The sequence below is a fragment of the Chionomys nivalis genome, chromosome X, assembly GCF_950005125.1.
Source record: "Chionomys nivalis chromosome X, mChiNiv1.1, whole genome shotgun sequence".
Lineage (NCBI taxonomy): Eukaryota > Metazoa > Chordata > Mammalia > Rodentia > Cricetidae > Chionomys > Chionomys nivalis.
In genome coordinates this window covers 71,448,952-71,464,132 of record NC_080112.1, presented here as the reverse complement: position 1 = coordinate 71,464,132, position 15,181 = coordinate 71,448,952, and the positions used below count along the sequence as shown (strand labels likewise).

The window sequence follows — 15,181 nt, the reverse complement described above, 5'->3', positions numbered from 1 at the left end:
TTAACTTTAACATAGCAAAATTACATACAACAAAACAGTTATCAAGTAAAAATTACAATTACAATATTTACATCTATTTTATCTTTATCATAACTAAAGAAAACTATAACTATCTATCTATTCTTCAACTCTATCAAAGATTCCAGAATGATATAATATTACCTAAGCAAACAAGAAATAAGCAACTTCTAAACTCTAGAAATGACAGAGACATCTCGCTGCCTTGACAGTCACCCAAAGTTTCTCTGTACCGTTGGGGCATCCATCTTCGGCCTAAAGGCCCATAGTTTCCAGCACACATTTCCATGAAGCAGGAAATTTCAAAGTCAGTTCAGTCACTATCTGCTGTGTCCTGCAGAATGTCTTGCAGACTCCTTCATGAATCAGGAACCCCGAAAGATCATCTCACCTTTAGGCAAGTTCAGTAGTCCTCTCTCTGTGGGTTCTTTGTGTCCAGTTTATACAATAGTCCAGGCAAGAGCAGCTTCTTGCCCAAATAGCTGTCAAACTCCATAAGGATCCTCTTCGATGCCCATCTTCTTCTTCTTGAAGTAGATTGGTGCTGCCAGGAGCAGAGTGTCTCATTGTCTTGAAAAACCCTAAGTTATTAAAACATTTAAAATACCATATTCTCTAGCCTTTGAAAGATATGATGAATGCCTATCTGAAATATATGCATGCACATCTAGAAAATCTAACTAACATGACTACAAACTTGACTATTATTAATAATTATCCATTAACAACCTATATACATTACATTTTGAAATGAACTATACCATCACAATACCTTAATCAATATCAGAAATACATACACATATAATAAAATTGACCTTAAATTAATATCAGTAAACCAAGATTCATATCAATGCAAATTATTCACATCTATATCATCTCCCCCTTTAAATGTAAAAGAACATTTATAAACAATATATGGGAACATGGGCGCAGTTTTTTCTCTCCAAACTGCTTCCTGCTGAATGGGGGCGTTGTTAATCAAGTCTTTCATGGTATAACCTGTGTGCTAGGTTCCTCTCAGTCGGCAGTTGAGCAAAGTAATTTTTTGAAGGTGTTCACAGCAACCCTTCAGGAGGACGTGGTCCATCATACCATATTGAAATAGAAGCAATCCAAAGAGTCTCATCCTCTGTGAAAACAAAAGAAGAAACTCTTTTCCAAAGTATCATATCCTTAGGTCCAAATTCTGAAGTCAAGGTATTTTGAAAATATCTATCTTGGATTAGTTCAGCAGCATTTATAAACAAATATCTTTTAGCATCTGTTGCTCCTTCCTCAGCATTCAAACAATTCAAAGAGAGCATAATAACATACAGTATCAAGATTCTCTGTGTAATTTCCATCTTTGTGCAGCTTTATTTTAACTCTATTTTGTTTACTTTTACTTTTACTTTATATTTTCTGTATATCTTCGTCCTGGAATAACTCTTTAGACAAGGCTGTCCTTGAACTCTCAGAGATCCCTCTGTCTCTGCCTCCCTGGCGTCGGGATTAAAGGCGTGTGCTACCACACATTGAAGTCACAGAGGTCAATCTCCCTCTGCCTCCAAGTGTTGGGATTAAAGGTGTGTACTACCACACCCAACTACTCTCTTTCTTCCTTATTTTTTTTAAGAACTTTAACATTTAGCCTGCATGTATTTTTAAGTACACTGTAAATCATTTAAAGGTTTTCTTTGTCTTTGAATCTCTCTTTACTGTATCTCTCTTTTTTTCTGACCACACGGGCCTTTAAATTACTGAGCAATATGGCTAGGATTAAAGCCGTGGCTTTGCCAGCTAGATCCAACCCATTCCTTAGCTTTCCAGCCTCATGGCCGAGGTACCAGCAGTAGCCATGTTTATCACCACAACTCTGTGGCGTTTCAAGGTCTTTGCCAACAAGCAAACTGCAGCATTACATCCACAGACAACAATCAAGTCCTCTCTCTGTAGTCGGCCCTCCTGTCTCAAACAGTCAAGAGTTTGCCCTGGCAACACTGTCACTAAGACAAAAAGGCAGCCTACTGACTGGGAGAAGATCTTCACCAACCCCGCAACAGACAAAGGTCTGATCTCCAAAATATATAAAGAACTCAAGAAACTAGACGTTAAAATGATACTTAACCCAATTAAAAAATGGGGCACTGAACTGAACAGAGAATTCTCAACAGAAGAAGTTCAAATGGCCAAAAGATACTTAAGGTCATGCTCAACCTCCTTAGCGATCAGAGAAATGCAAATCAAAACAACTTTGAGATATCATCTTACACCTGTCAGAATGGCTAAAATCAAAAACACCAAGGATAGCCTTTGCTGGAGAGGTTGTGGAGAAAGGGGTACTTTCATCCATTGCTGGTGGGACTGCAAACTTGTGCAACCACTTTGGAAATCAGTGTGGCGGTTTCTCAGAAAAATTGGGATCAACCTACCCCTGGACCCAGCAATAGCACTCTTGGGAATATACCCAAGAGATGCCCTATCATATGACAAAAGCATTTGTTCAACTATGTTCATAGCAGCATTATTTGTAATAGCCAGAACCTGGAAGCATCCTAGGTGTCCTTCAATGGAAGAATGGATGAAGAAAGTGTGGAATATATACACATTAGAGTACTACTCTGCGGTAAAAAACAATGACTACTCGAATTTTGCATGCAAATGGATGAAAATAGAAAATACTATCCTGGGAGGCATCGGCAGGCAGGCCTAGGCGGCGGAAGCACCGGCGCGCAGGCTGGCCCGGGCGGCGGAGGCACCGGCACGCAGGCAAGTCCGGGCGGCAGAGGCACCGGCTCGCAGGCAGGCCCGGGCGGCGGAGGCACCGGCAGGCAGGCCCAGGTGGCAGAGGCACCGGCAGGCAGGCCTAGGCAGCGGAAGCACCAGCGCACAGACAGTTCCGGGCGGCGGAGGCACCGGCAGGCAGGCCCTGGTGGCGGAGGCACCGGCAGGCACGCCTAAGCGGCGGAAGCACCGGCACACAGGCAGGCCCGGGCGGCGGAGGCATCGGCAGGCAGGCCTAGGCGGCGGAAGCACCGGCGCGCAGGCAGGCCCGGGCGGCGGAGGCACCAGCATGCAGGCAAGTCCGGGCGGCAGAGGCACCAGCGTGCAGGCAGGCCCGGGTGGCGGAGGCACCGGCAGTCAGGCCCGGCAGGCAGGCCTAGGCGGCAGAAGCACCGGCGCGCAGACACGCCCAGGTGGCGGAGGCACCGGCAGGCAGGCCTAGGCGGCGGAAGCACCGGCGCGCGGGCAGGCCCGGGCGGCGGAGGCACCAGCACGCAGGCAAGTCCGGGCGGCAGAGGCACCGGCTCGCAGGCAGGCCCGGGCGGCGGAGGCACCGGCAGGCAGGCCCAGGTGGCAGAGGCACCGGCAGGCAGGCCTAGGCAGCGGAAGCACCAGCGCACAGACAGTTCCGGGCGGCGGAGGCATCGGCAGGCAGGCCCTGGTGGCGGAGGCACCGGCAGGCACGCCTAGGCGGCGGAAGCACCGGCACACAGGCAGGCCCGGGCGGCGGAGGCATCGGCAGGCAGGCCTAGGCGGCGGAAGCACCGGCGCGCAGGCAGGCCCGGGCGGCGGAGGCACCAGCATGCAGGCAAGTCCGGGCGGCAGAGGCACCAGCGTGCAGGCAGGCCCGGGTGGCGGAGGCACCGGCAGTCAGGCCCGACAGGCAGGCCTAGGCGGCGGAAGCACCGGCGCGCAGACACGCCCAGGTGGCGGAGGCACCGGCAGGCAGGCCTAGGCGGCGGAAGCACCGGCGCGCGGGCAGGCCCGGGCGGCGGAGGCACCGGCACGCAGGCAAGTCCGGGCGGCAGAGGAACCGGCTCGCAGGCAGGCCCGGGCGGCGGAGGCATCGGCAGGCAGGCCCAGGTGGCAGAGGCACCGGCAGTCAGGCCCGGCAGGCAGGCCTAGGCGGCGGAAGCACCGGCGCACAGTCAGTTCTGGGCGGCGGAGGCACCGGCAGGCAGGCCCGGGCGGCGGAGGCACTGGATGCAGGATAGTGCGGGCAAGAAACAGTGAAGCCTGCACTGAGAGCAGATTGCCCCACTACAATTAAATCAAACCCAATAGATAGCATCGGTAAGAGGAGATGGGCAGACGCCAAGGCAAGAATTCACCCAACAATCTGAAAAACAACATGAAAACACCAGAACCCAATGATCTTACAACACAAGGACTTGAACACCCTAACACAGGAGAAGAGGAAAAAACTGACTTTTTGAAAGCAATAGAGTCCCTTAAACAACATGTAAAAAACGCCCTCATATACTTCTCATCCATGATGAGAAGTATAACAAAAAGTTTGAAGAAATGAGTAAATATGTAAATGATACCCTGGGAAGCCAAGAAAAAAACGATCAAACAGGTAATGGAAACAGTCCAAGAATTGAAAACTGAAATGGAAGCAAGGAAGAAAACACAAACTGAGGACCAGCTGGATATGGCAAATATAGGTCAACGAGCAGAGACTACAGAAACAAGCATAATCAATAGAATACAAGAGATAGAAGAAAGAAGCTCAGATTCTGAAGACAACATAGAGAAAATAAACGGACTGATCAAAGAAAACACCAAAACCAACAAATTCTCATCACAAAACATTCAGGAAATATGGGACACAATAAAAAGACAAAACCTAAGAATAATAGGGATAGAAGAAGGAGAAGAGGCACAGCTCAAAGGTCCAGAAAACATTTTTAACAAAATTATGGAAGAAAACTTCCCCAACATAAAGAAAGATATTCCTTTGAATATTCAAGAATCATACAGAACACCAAACAGACTGGATCAAAAAAAAACCGTCCCCTCGCCATATATAATCAAAACACAAAATATACAGATTAAAGAAAGAATATTAAGAGCTGCAAAGGAAAAAGGCCAAGTAACTTATAAAGGTAAACCGATCAGACTTACACCTGACTTCTCTATGGAAACCATGAAAGCCAGAAGGTCCTGGATAGAGGTACTACAGAAACTAAGAGACCATGGATGCAAACCCAAACTACTATACCCAGCCAAGCTATCGTTCACTATCAATGGAGAAAACAAGACATTCCAGGATAAGAACAAATTTAAACAATACGTTGCCACAAATCCAGCCCTACAGAAAGTAATAGAAGGAAAATCACAACCCAAGGAATCCAACATTGCCAACACTGCCTACAATAACCCAAGCATCTAGCGACCCTTCAACAGCACAACTCAAAGAAGGGAGACACACAAACTCTTCTACCAAAAGCAGTAAGAATAACCGGAGTTAACAACCACTGGTCATTAATATCACTTAATATTAATGGTCTCAATTCACCAATAAAAAGGCACAGGCTAAGAGATTGGATACGAAAACAGGATCCAACAGTCTGCTGTTTGCAAGAAACTCATCTCAACCACAAAGACAGGCATCTACTCAGAGTAAAGGGTTGGGAAAAGGTTTTTCAAGCAAATGGTCCTAAGAAAAAAGCAGGTGTGGCCATACTAATTTCTAACAAAACTGACTTCAAACTAAAATCAATCAGAAGAGATCGACAGGGACACTTTATACTCATAACAGGAACGATTCAGCAGGATGAAGTCTCAATCCTGAATATCTATGCCCCTAATATAAAAGCACCCACTTATGTAAAAGAAATATTGCTAAAACTCAAGGCAGACATCAAATCACACACACTAGTAGTAGGAGACTTCAACACACCTCTCTCACCAATGGACAGGTCAATCAGACAGAAAACTAATAGAGAATTAAGAGAATTGTTGGAGGTAATGAATCAAATGGACTTAACAGACATCTATAGAACACTCCACCCAAATAGGAAAGAATACACCTTCTTCTCTGAAGCTCATGGAACCTTCTCGAAAATTGACCACATACTTGGAAACAAAGGAAACCTCCACAGATACAAAAAAATATCAGTGTCCACCTGTGTCTTATCAGATCACCACGGATTAAAGTTAGAAGCCACCAACAATGCTACCCCCAGAAAGCTGACAAACTCATGGAAACTGAACAGTCAACTACTGAACCACACCTGGGTCAAGGAAGAAATTAAGAAAGAAATTAAAGTCTTCCTTGAATTTAATGAAAACAAAGAGACAACATACTCAAACCTATGGGACATGATGAAAGCAGTGCTAAGAGGAAAGTTCATAGCACTAAGTGCCCACTTAAAGAAAACGGAGAAAGCATACATTGGGGACTTAACAGCACACCTGAAAGCTCTAGAAAAAAAAGAAGCAGACGCGCCCAGGAGGAGTAGAAGACTGGAAATAATCAAACTGAGGGCAGAAATCAACAAAATAGAAACACAGAAAACAGTCCAAAGAATCAATGAAACAAAAAGTTGGTTCTTGGAGAAAATCAACAAGATTGACAAACCCCTATCCAAACTAATTAAACAACAGAGAGAGAACACGCAAATAAATAAGATCAGAAATGAAAAGGGGGACATAACCACAGACACAGAGGAAATTCAGAGAATCATTAGATCTTACTACAAAAGCCTGTATGCCACAAAACTGAAAAATGCAAAAGAAATGGACACTTTTTTAGATAAGTACCATATACCAAACCTAAACCAAGACCAGGTGAACAATCTAAATAGACCTGTTAGTCGTGAAGAATTAGAAACAGTTATCAAAAATCTCCCTTCCAAAAAAAGCCCAGGGCCAGATGGTTTCAATGCAGAATTCTACCAGAACTTCCAAGAAGAGCTAATACCTATACTTCTTAATGTATTTCACAATATAGAAACAGAAGAGTCATTGCCAAATTCCTTTTATGAAGCTACAGTTACCCTGATACCAAAACCACACAAAGACCCAACCAAGAAAGAGAATTACAGGCCTATCTCACTCATGAACATCGACGCAAAAATTCTCAATAAAATACTGGCAAACCGAATCCAAGAACACATTAGAAAAGTTATCCATTATGATCAAGTAGGCTTCATTCCAGAGATGCAGGGCTGGTTCAACATACGCAAATCTATCAATGTAATCAACCATATAAATAAACTGAAAGAAAAAAACCATATGATCATTTCATTAGATGCTGAAAAAGCATTCGACAAAATTCAACACTCCTTTATGATAAAGGTCTTGGAGAGATTAGGGATACAAGGGGCATACCTAAATATAATAAAAGCTATTTACAGCAAGCCGACAGCTAACATTAAATTAAATGGAGAAAAACTCAAAGCCATCCCACTAAAATCAGGAACACGACAAGGATGTCCACTCTCTCCATACCTCTTCAATATAGTGCTTGAAGTTCTAGCAATAGCAATAAGACAACATAAGGGGATCAAGGGGATCCATATTGGAAAGGAAGAAGTTAAGCTTTCATTATTTGCAGATGATATGATAGTATACATAAGCGACCCCAAAAACTCTACCAAAGAACTCCTACAGCTGATAAACACCTTTGGTAATGTGGCAGGATACAAAATCAACTCCAAAAAATCAGTTGCCTTCCTATACACTAAGGATAAGGAAGCAGAGAGGGAAATCAGAGAAGCATCACCTTTCACGATAGCCACAAATAGCATAAAATACCTTGGGGTAACTCTGACCAAGGAAGTGAAAGATCTATTTGGCAAGAACTTTAAGTCTTTGAAGAAAGAAATTGAAGAGGACACCAGAAAATGGAAGGACCTCCCTTGCTCTTGGATTGGGAGGATCAACATAGTAAAATTGGCAATTCTACCAAAAGCAATCTATAGATTCAACGCAATCCCCATCAAAATCCCATCAAAATTCTTCACAGATCTGGAGAAGACAATAATCAACTTTATATGGAAAAACAAAAAACCCAGGATAGCCAAAAAAATCCTATACAATAAAGGATCATCTGGAGGCATTACCATCCCTGACTTCAAACTCTATTACAGAGCTACAGTACTGAAAACGGCTTGGTACTGGCATAAAAACAGAGAAGTCGACCAATGGAATAGAATAGAAGACCCTGACTTTAGCCCACAAATCTATGAACACCTGACTTTCGATAAAGGAGCTAAAAGTATACAATGGAAAAAAGAGAGCATCTTCAACAAATTGTGCTGGCAAAACTGGAAGTCAATCTGTAGAAGAATGAAAATAGATCCATATATATCACCATGCACAAAACTCAAGTCCAAATGGATTAAAGACCTCAATATCAGTCCAAACACACTGAACCTGATAGAAGAGAAAGTGGGAAGTACTCTACAACACATGGGCACAGGAGAACAGTTCCTACGTATAACCCCAGCAGCACAAACACTAAGGACATCATTGAATAAATGGGACCTGCTGAGACTGAGAAGCTTCTGTAAAGCAAAGGACACTGTCACTAAGACAGAAAGGCAACCCACCTACTGGGAGGAGATCTTCACCAACCCCGCAACTGACAAAGGTCTGATATCCAAAATATACAAAGAACTCAAGAAATTAGACCGTAAAAGGTTAATCAATCCAATTATAAAATGGGGCACTGAGCTGAACAGAGACTTTTCAACAGAAGAAGTTCAAATGGCCAAAAGACACTTAAGATCGTGCTCAACTTCCTTAGCAATCAGGGAAATGCAAATCAAGACAACATTAAGATACCATCTTACACCGGTCAGAATGGCTAAAATCAAAAACACCAATGATAGCCTCTGCTGGAGAGGTTGTGGAGAAAGGGGCACTCTCATCCATTGCTGGTGGGAATGCAAACTTGTGCAACCACTTTGGAAAGCAGTGTGGCGGTTTCTCAGGAAAGTCGGGTTCAACCTACCTCTCGATCCAGCAATACCACTATTGGGAATATACCCAAGAGATGCCCAAACATACAACAAAAGTATATGTTCAACTATGTTCATAGCAGCATTGTTTGTAATAGCCAGAACCTGGAAACAACCTAGATGTCCTTCAATGGAAGAATGGATGAAGAAAGTATGGAATATATACATATTAGAGTACTACTCAGCAGTAAAAAACAATGACTTCTTGAATTTTGCGTACAAATGGACGGAAATTGAAAACACTATCCTGAGTGAGGTAAGCCAGACCCAAAAAGAAGAACATGGGATGTACTCACTCATATTTGGTTTCTAGCCATAAATAAAGGACATTGAGACTATAATTCGTGATTCTAGAGAAGCTAAATAAGAAGGTGAACCCAAAGAAAAACATATAAGCATCCCCCTGAATATTAACCTTCATCAGGCGATGAAAGAAGACAGAGACAGAGACCAACATTGGAGCACTGGACTGAAGTCTCACGATCCAAAGGAGGAGCAGAAGGAGAGTGAGCACGAGCAAGGAACTCAGGACTGCGAGGGGTGCACCCACACACTGAGGCAATGGGGATGTTCTATCGGGAACTCACCAAGGCCAGCTGGCCGGGGACTGAAAAAGCATGGGACAAAACCGGTCTCGCTGAACATAATGGACAATGAGGACTACTGAGAACTGAAGAACAATGGCAATGGGTTCTTGATCCTATTGCACGTAATGGATTTGTGGGAGCCCAGGTAGTTTGGATGCTCACCTTAATAGACCTGGATGGAGGTGGGTGGTCCTTGAACCTCCCACAGGGCAGAGAAACCTGCTTGCTCTTTGGGCTGAGGAGGAAGGAAGACTTGATTGGGGGAGGGGGAGGGAATGGGAGGTGGTGGCGGGGAAGAGGCAGAAATCTTTAATAATTAAATTAATTAATTTAAAAAAAAAAGAAAAGAAAATACTATCCTGAGTGAGGTAACCCAGCCCCAAAAAGAAGATCATGGGATGTACTCACTCATAATTGGTTTCTAGCCATGGATAGGGGGCCACTGAGTCTATAATTTGTGGGCCTAAAGAAGCTAAACAAGAGGGCAAACCCAAGGAAAAACATATAGTTATCCTCCTGGCTATGGGAAATAGACAAGATTGCCGGGCAAAAAATTGGAATCTTGGGGGTGGGGTGGGATGGGGGTAAGGGGAGATGGAGAGAGAAAAGTGTGAAGGAGAGGATGAAGGGAACTTGGGGAAATGGGATGATTGGGGATATAGGAAGGTTGGATGGGGAGCAGGGAAACTCATATCTTAGTTAAGGGAGCCACCTAAGGGTTGGCAAGAGACTTGAACTTGGAGTGGCTACCAGATGCCCAGGGCAATGTCCCCAGTTAGTTCCTTGGACACCCGAGGATAGGGAATCTGAAATGAACCTATCCTATAGCCATACTGATGAATATCTTGCATATCACCATAGAACCTTCATCTGGCGATGGATGGAGATAGAGACAGAGACCCACACTGGAGCACCGGACTGAGCTCCCAAGGTCCTAATGAGGAACAGAAGGAGGGAGAACATGAACAACGAAGTCAGGACCACGAGGGGTGCACCCACCCACTGAGACAGTGGGGCCGATCTATTGGGAGCTCACCAAGGCCAGCTGGACTGTGACTGAAAAAGCATGGGATAAAACCGGACTCTCTGAACATGGCGGACAGTGAGAGCTGACGAGAGGCCAAGGACAATGGCACGGGGTTTTGATCCTACTTAATGTTCTCGCTTTGTGGGAGCCTAGACAGTTTGGATGTTCACCTTCCTAGACCTGGATGGAGGGGGGAGGACCTTGGACTTTCCACAAGGCAGGGAACCCTGACTGCTCCTGGGACTGGAGAGGGAGGAGAAGAGGAGTGGGGGGAGGGGGAGAGGGGCGGGAGGAGGGGGAGGGAAATGGGAGGCGGGGAGGAGGTGGAAATTTTTTTTTTCAATAAAAAAAAAGAGACATAATCTATTGACATTCCAGACTCTTTGGATATAGGGGTGACAGAAAATTGAATGGTAATTATGACAAACACTTAGGCTCTCTTTGGGAAAAAAGGGCATAGACTCAAATCTGGCTACTTCCCGTGGACACGGGGCGGCGTGGAGAAGGGGAAAGCCAGGTCTCCACATATAAGAGGAGACGTGGCTGGAAAGGCATCCCATGAACTGTCATCCTGGAGAAGGCAGGCATCTGTTCCTTGGGGGAGATGAGAAGGCAAGTGTCTAGGAAAAAAATTGTTATCACTAAAGTTGAGTGTGCCAGAATGAGGAGCAGGTGCGCCCTTCATTGTGGCATCCTGGAAAACTGAAGTGTGGAATGTCCTGTCTGTTGGACAGACCAAGTGTCCTGAGTAGGTGCCTGCTTGAGCCTGGAGAGATGGTACCAGCATGGGTGTCCCAAGACCTTGACAGCCGAGGGGGTGGTGAGCATTATGGTGTGAGGTCCTGTCCATCGAGGTTCAAGAGACCTAGGAGTTAACTGTTTGAGGTGTACTCTGTCCTCTGGGGAGAGTGGGGCAGGTTTAGGTCATTAAGGTCCACTGGTGTGGTGGCAGGAAGACAACTGTCAGCATGTGTATGGAGAAGGGACCTTAAAAGGGAGACGTAGGGTAGGTACCCTGCCGGTGGAGGAGTTTGAACTGGGAGGTGATGGTTAAGGAGAAAGGGCCTGCCATAAAGCAACTCAAAAGGGCTCAGGCCCATAGGGGAACGGGTGGTGGCTGGCCCTGAGACTAGTCACGGCAGTGAGAAGAAGGGAGGACCAACGTAACCTGAGTTCAATGGAGAGCTTGGTTAGTTGTTGTTTGATGTGTCCCATTGACCAGGATATGTTGAGAGCTTCTGATGAGCTCCATGACCCTGAACCATCATAACTGCTCTTTCCCTGGAGACCGGAAATGCTTCTATCCATCCTGTAAAAGTGTTCACAAGTGTTAAGAGATAACAGTTTTTTATGAGTAGGCATATGGGTAAAATTTACCTGTCAATCTTTGCCCGCCTGCTGTATGTAGAGAGCTCCTTGTGGGTTGGCCTGGGCAGACGTCTTGCAGGAGAAGTGAACCTGTAAAATAGAATCTTTGAGATGAGTGGGATTACAAGGGGCTCCAAAAAGTGGAACAAAGCTTTGGGTAAGCATCTAAGGATATCTCCACCCAGTAAATATGCTGGTCAAGCCGGCATCGCTAAGAAAGAATGAGAAAAAAAATGTCCTGCAAGATGGTAGGCAGTGGCAAAGTTTTAAGTGAGGAGGAATGGGTCCCATCTACCCCATAGCTGAAATTGGTGAGGGAACCTTAAGGCCCGAGTGAGAATAAAAGTAATGGACTTACCCACCACTTGCAGCATGACCCTAGGCTTGGAGAGGGTTATGGGATATGACCAGTCTGGGCAGCGTCAATCTTCTGCAGGGCTGAGACTTTTGAAGCCTGGCACAGTTTCACTTGCAGATGATGATGAGGCCAGACCTCTGTGGCTTGGCATAAAGGACAAGCCCACATGGGGGCATTGTGATTTCTAGTGTCCAGGTTGCTAGAAGATAGGGCACAACCTCGGAGGAGGTGTAGTGCTATATAGTGCCAAGTGACCATTTAGGCTACACTTGATAGAGCCCTGTGGTTGGCTTCCCTTGTTCCCCTTCCTGTGACCTTAGGGCACCTCCTAAGGCCTGGGCCTGTAGATTGTTGTATCTTTGTCTTTCGGGAAAACTCAGCTGATTCCTCTCAGACATTAAAAATTTTAAAGGCCATTTACATCAATTCCCAAATAGGAGTTTGGGGACCATCCTCAACCTTTTTTGTAAACTCTTTCCTAATATCTGGTACTGACTGAGGAAGCTGAATAATTAGTAAAAAGGAACCTAGCTGCTTTTCTACCTAAGAGAGATTTGGAAGAGAAAAGGGAACATGGGAGGGGCTAGCCCAGTGCACAGAGGGGATCCAGGAGTGGAGCAGTGAGGTAGGAGGGGGAGGGGAAGGTGGAAGTTGACCTTTGACCTCCAAATTGGGAAGGGAGGGGAAAGAATGTTGCTACACAGGAGGGGGTTGGAAAGTGTGGGCTTGAGGGAGTGGAGGAGGGGCCAGTGCCTCTGGTGCTGTGAGACAGGGCTTACTAAGTGGGGGTCAAGAGCACAGAGACCAAAAACCATGGACATATATATGTAAGCTCTGTTCATTTGTATCAGACAGGATCAATTTAAAAAGATTTTTGTAAGAGGCTTACAGGGGCAACAGAGGAACTGGCTTTAAACTGTAAGTGTCCACTTTAGAGTCTATGCCCAACCACGTGGCCTAAGTCCATTTTAGTGTGTCCACCAAGATGGCTCTTAGGTCCAAAAGGGGCCTCGGAGATTGGATGCCCAGAGTCCCGATACAAACAGATCCCCACATCAGGAAAGCACAGTCATGCAGAATTGACCACAACCTGGTACTCGAACTCCAGGCATAAGCTCACAACTTCAGCAGGAATCCAAAAACGACAAAAATAAGTACAAGTGGGTCCCCCAAAACCCTATATCATAGACAAGAAAAGGGTCTCACCAAGACACAGTCTCTGTAGCCCAGAAGCCGGTTTTAAACATAGTGTAGAGAGCTCGAAATGTAGACTAGGAGCCTTTCAACACGTGGCCTGCCACATGGAAAGGGCCTGCCCTAGCTCAGCGGAAGTTCCAAAATATTAGGAATATTTCCTAATGCGATCTCCCAGCCTATGCAATATTCCCAATCAAGCTGAATCAAAGCAAGCCAAATTAAGTAATATCCAGGTTTAATGGGAGTTCTACATTCTCAGGTAGCCCCAAGGGGGAACTAAGAAGCCGTGGGAACCAGACCCCCAGGAGGAAGAAAGGGAGACCACGTGTTCCTCTTTTGGGGATCACTTAAATATCCTGGGGCGTGGTCCTAACCCCTCCCTGGGATTTGGTGTCCAGACCAGGCATGGGGGCTGGGATAGATGGGGGGCAGGGGCCTATGCTCCTACCTTGACACTTGGATTCCCCAACTCTGCCTGCTCCTGTCCTGAGATATTGGGGAGCCAGTGGGAGTGTCCCTGACATTGAGGCTTATTTGTACCACCCCACCGTGCCCCCCAAGTCTGCCTTTTTGTTGTGAGGTCCTGGGAGCCTGGTAAGATGCCCTGCTCCTGTGCTGAGAGGATCCTGAGAGGTGAATTAGTGGCACCTGAGTCACATGAACCAATGAAACTGAGTACAGGCCCCCTCCAACTCCCTAAGCTTTTCTGTCCATCCAGCAGGGTGTTTCCTGGCTGCTGGCTTTCTTTATCACATTCCAGCCTGCCCCAAGCACCCCTTTTCATCTGTGGCGTCCTTGGATTCCCAACTCAGCCTGCTTCAGGGCAGAGGGAATCTGAGTGCCAGCTCCAGTGCTGAGGGGACCTAAGAGAGGGCAGACCAAGAAAAAACCCTGATGGAGGAAGGTCATTGGCTAATAAAGAAACTGCCTTGGCCCATTTGATTGGCCAGCCTTTAGGTGGGTGGAGTAAACAGAATAGAATGCTGGGAGGAAGAGGAAGTGAGCTCAGATGCAGGGCAGCTCCTCTCAGAGGCAGAAGCGATGAAGCAAGCCGCCAGGTCAGACATGCTGAATCTTTCCTGGTAAGACTGAGGCTACACAGATTATTAGAGATGGGTTGATCGGGATATGAGAATTAGCCAGTAAGGGCTAGAGCTAATGGGCCAAGCAGTGCTTAAAAGAATACAGTTTCCGTGTAATTATTTCTGGTGTAAAGCTAGCCGTGCAGGATCCTGGCAGGACGAAAAGCAGGCCCGCAGTTCCTACTACAAAACCCCAAGTACACAATCAGCCACAGCAAAGATTGGACCAAGAGTCTGCTGGACTCATTTGAAGGGAGAGATGGGCAGGCGTCAATGCAAGAAATCCTCCACCAACCTGAAAAGCAACATGATAACACCAGAATCCAGCGAACACACAACAGGAACACTTGAACAGCCTAACCCAAAAGAAGTAGAAGAAATCGACTTTAACCTTATGAAAATGATGGAGACCCTGAAACAGGAAGTGAAAAACCCCTTTAAAGAAATGAAACAGGAGAAAAAAAAGTTAGAAGAAATCAATAAATCCCTCAAAGATACCCAATAAAACCAAGAAAAAGCAATTAAACAGGTAAAGGAAACAGTTCAAGACTTGAAAACTGAAATGGAGGTAATGGAGAAAACACAAACTGAAAATTGGTGGGATATGGAAAATCTGAGTAAATGAACAGGAACTACAGAGACAAGTATAATCAACATATAGAAGAAAGAATATCAGGATACAATAGAGGAAATAGACTCATTGATCAAAGAAAACAGCAAAACCAACAAAGTCGAAACACAAAACATCCAGAAAGTCTGGGAACCATGTGAAGACCAAACCTAATAATAATAGGGTTAGAAGAAGGAGA

The 15,181-nt window shown here is 45.6% G+C and overlaps 1 protein-coding gene across 2 annotated transcripts in view; it reads right to left on the bottom strand.

Annotated features, from left to right (window-relative positions):
• LOC130868256 (uncharacterized) overlaps positions 1-11,974 on the bottom strand; it is a 56,438-nt gene extending 44,464 nt beyond the window's left edge. The window contains exon 1 of one of the 2 annotated variants that reach the window (XM_057760517.1): positions 11,745-11,974. The gene's annotated coding sequence lies outside the window, so the exon portion shown is untranslated. Of the gene's footprint in view, positions 1-9,502; positions 9,613-11,744 lie in introns of those variants that run through there. The other variant, XM_057760518.1, reaches the window with a different exon arrangement.
• Between the last annotated feature and the right edge of the window lie 3,207 nt (positions 11,975-15,181).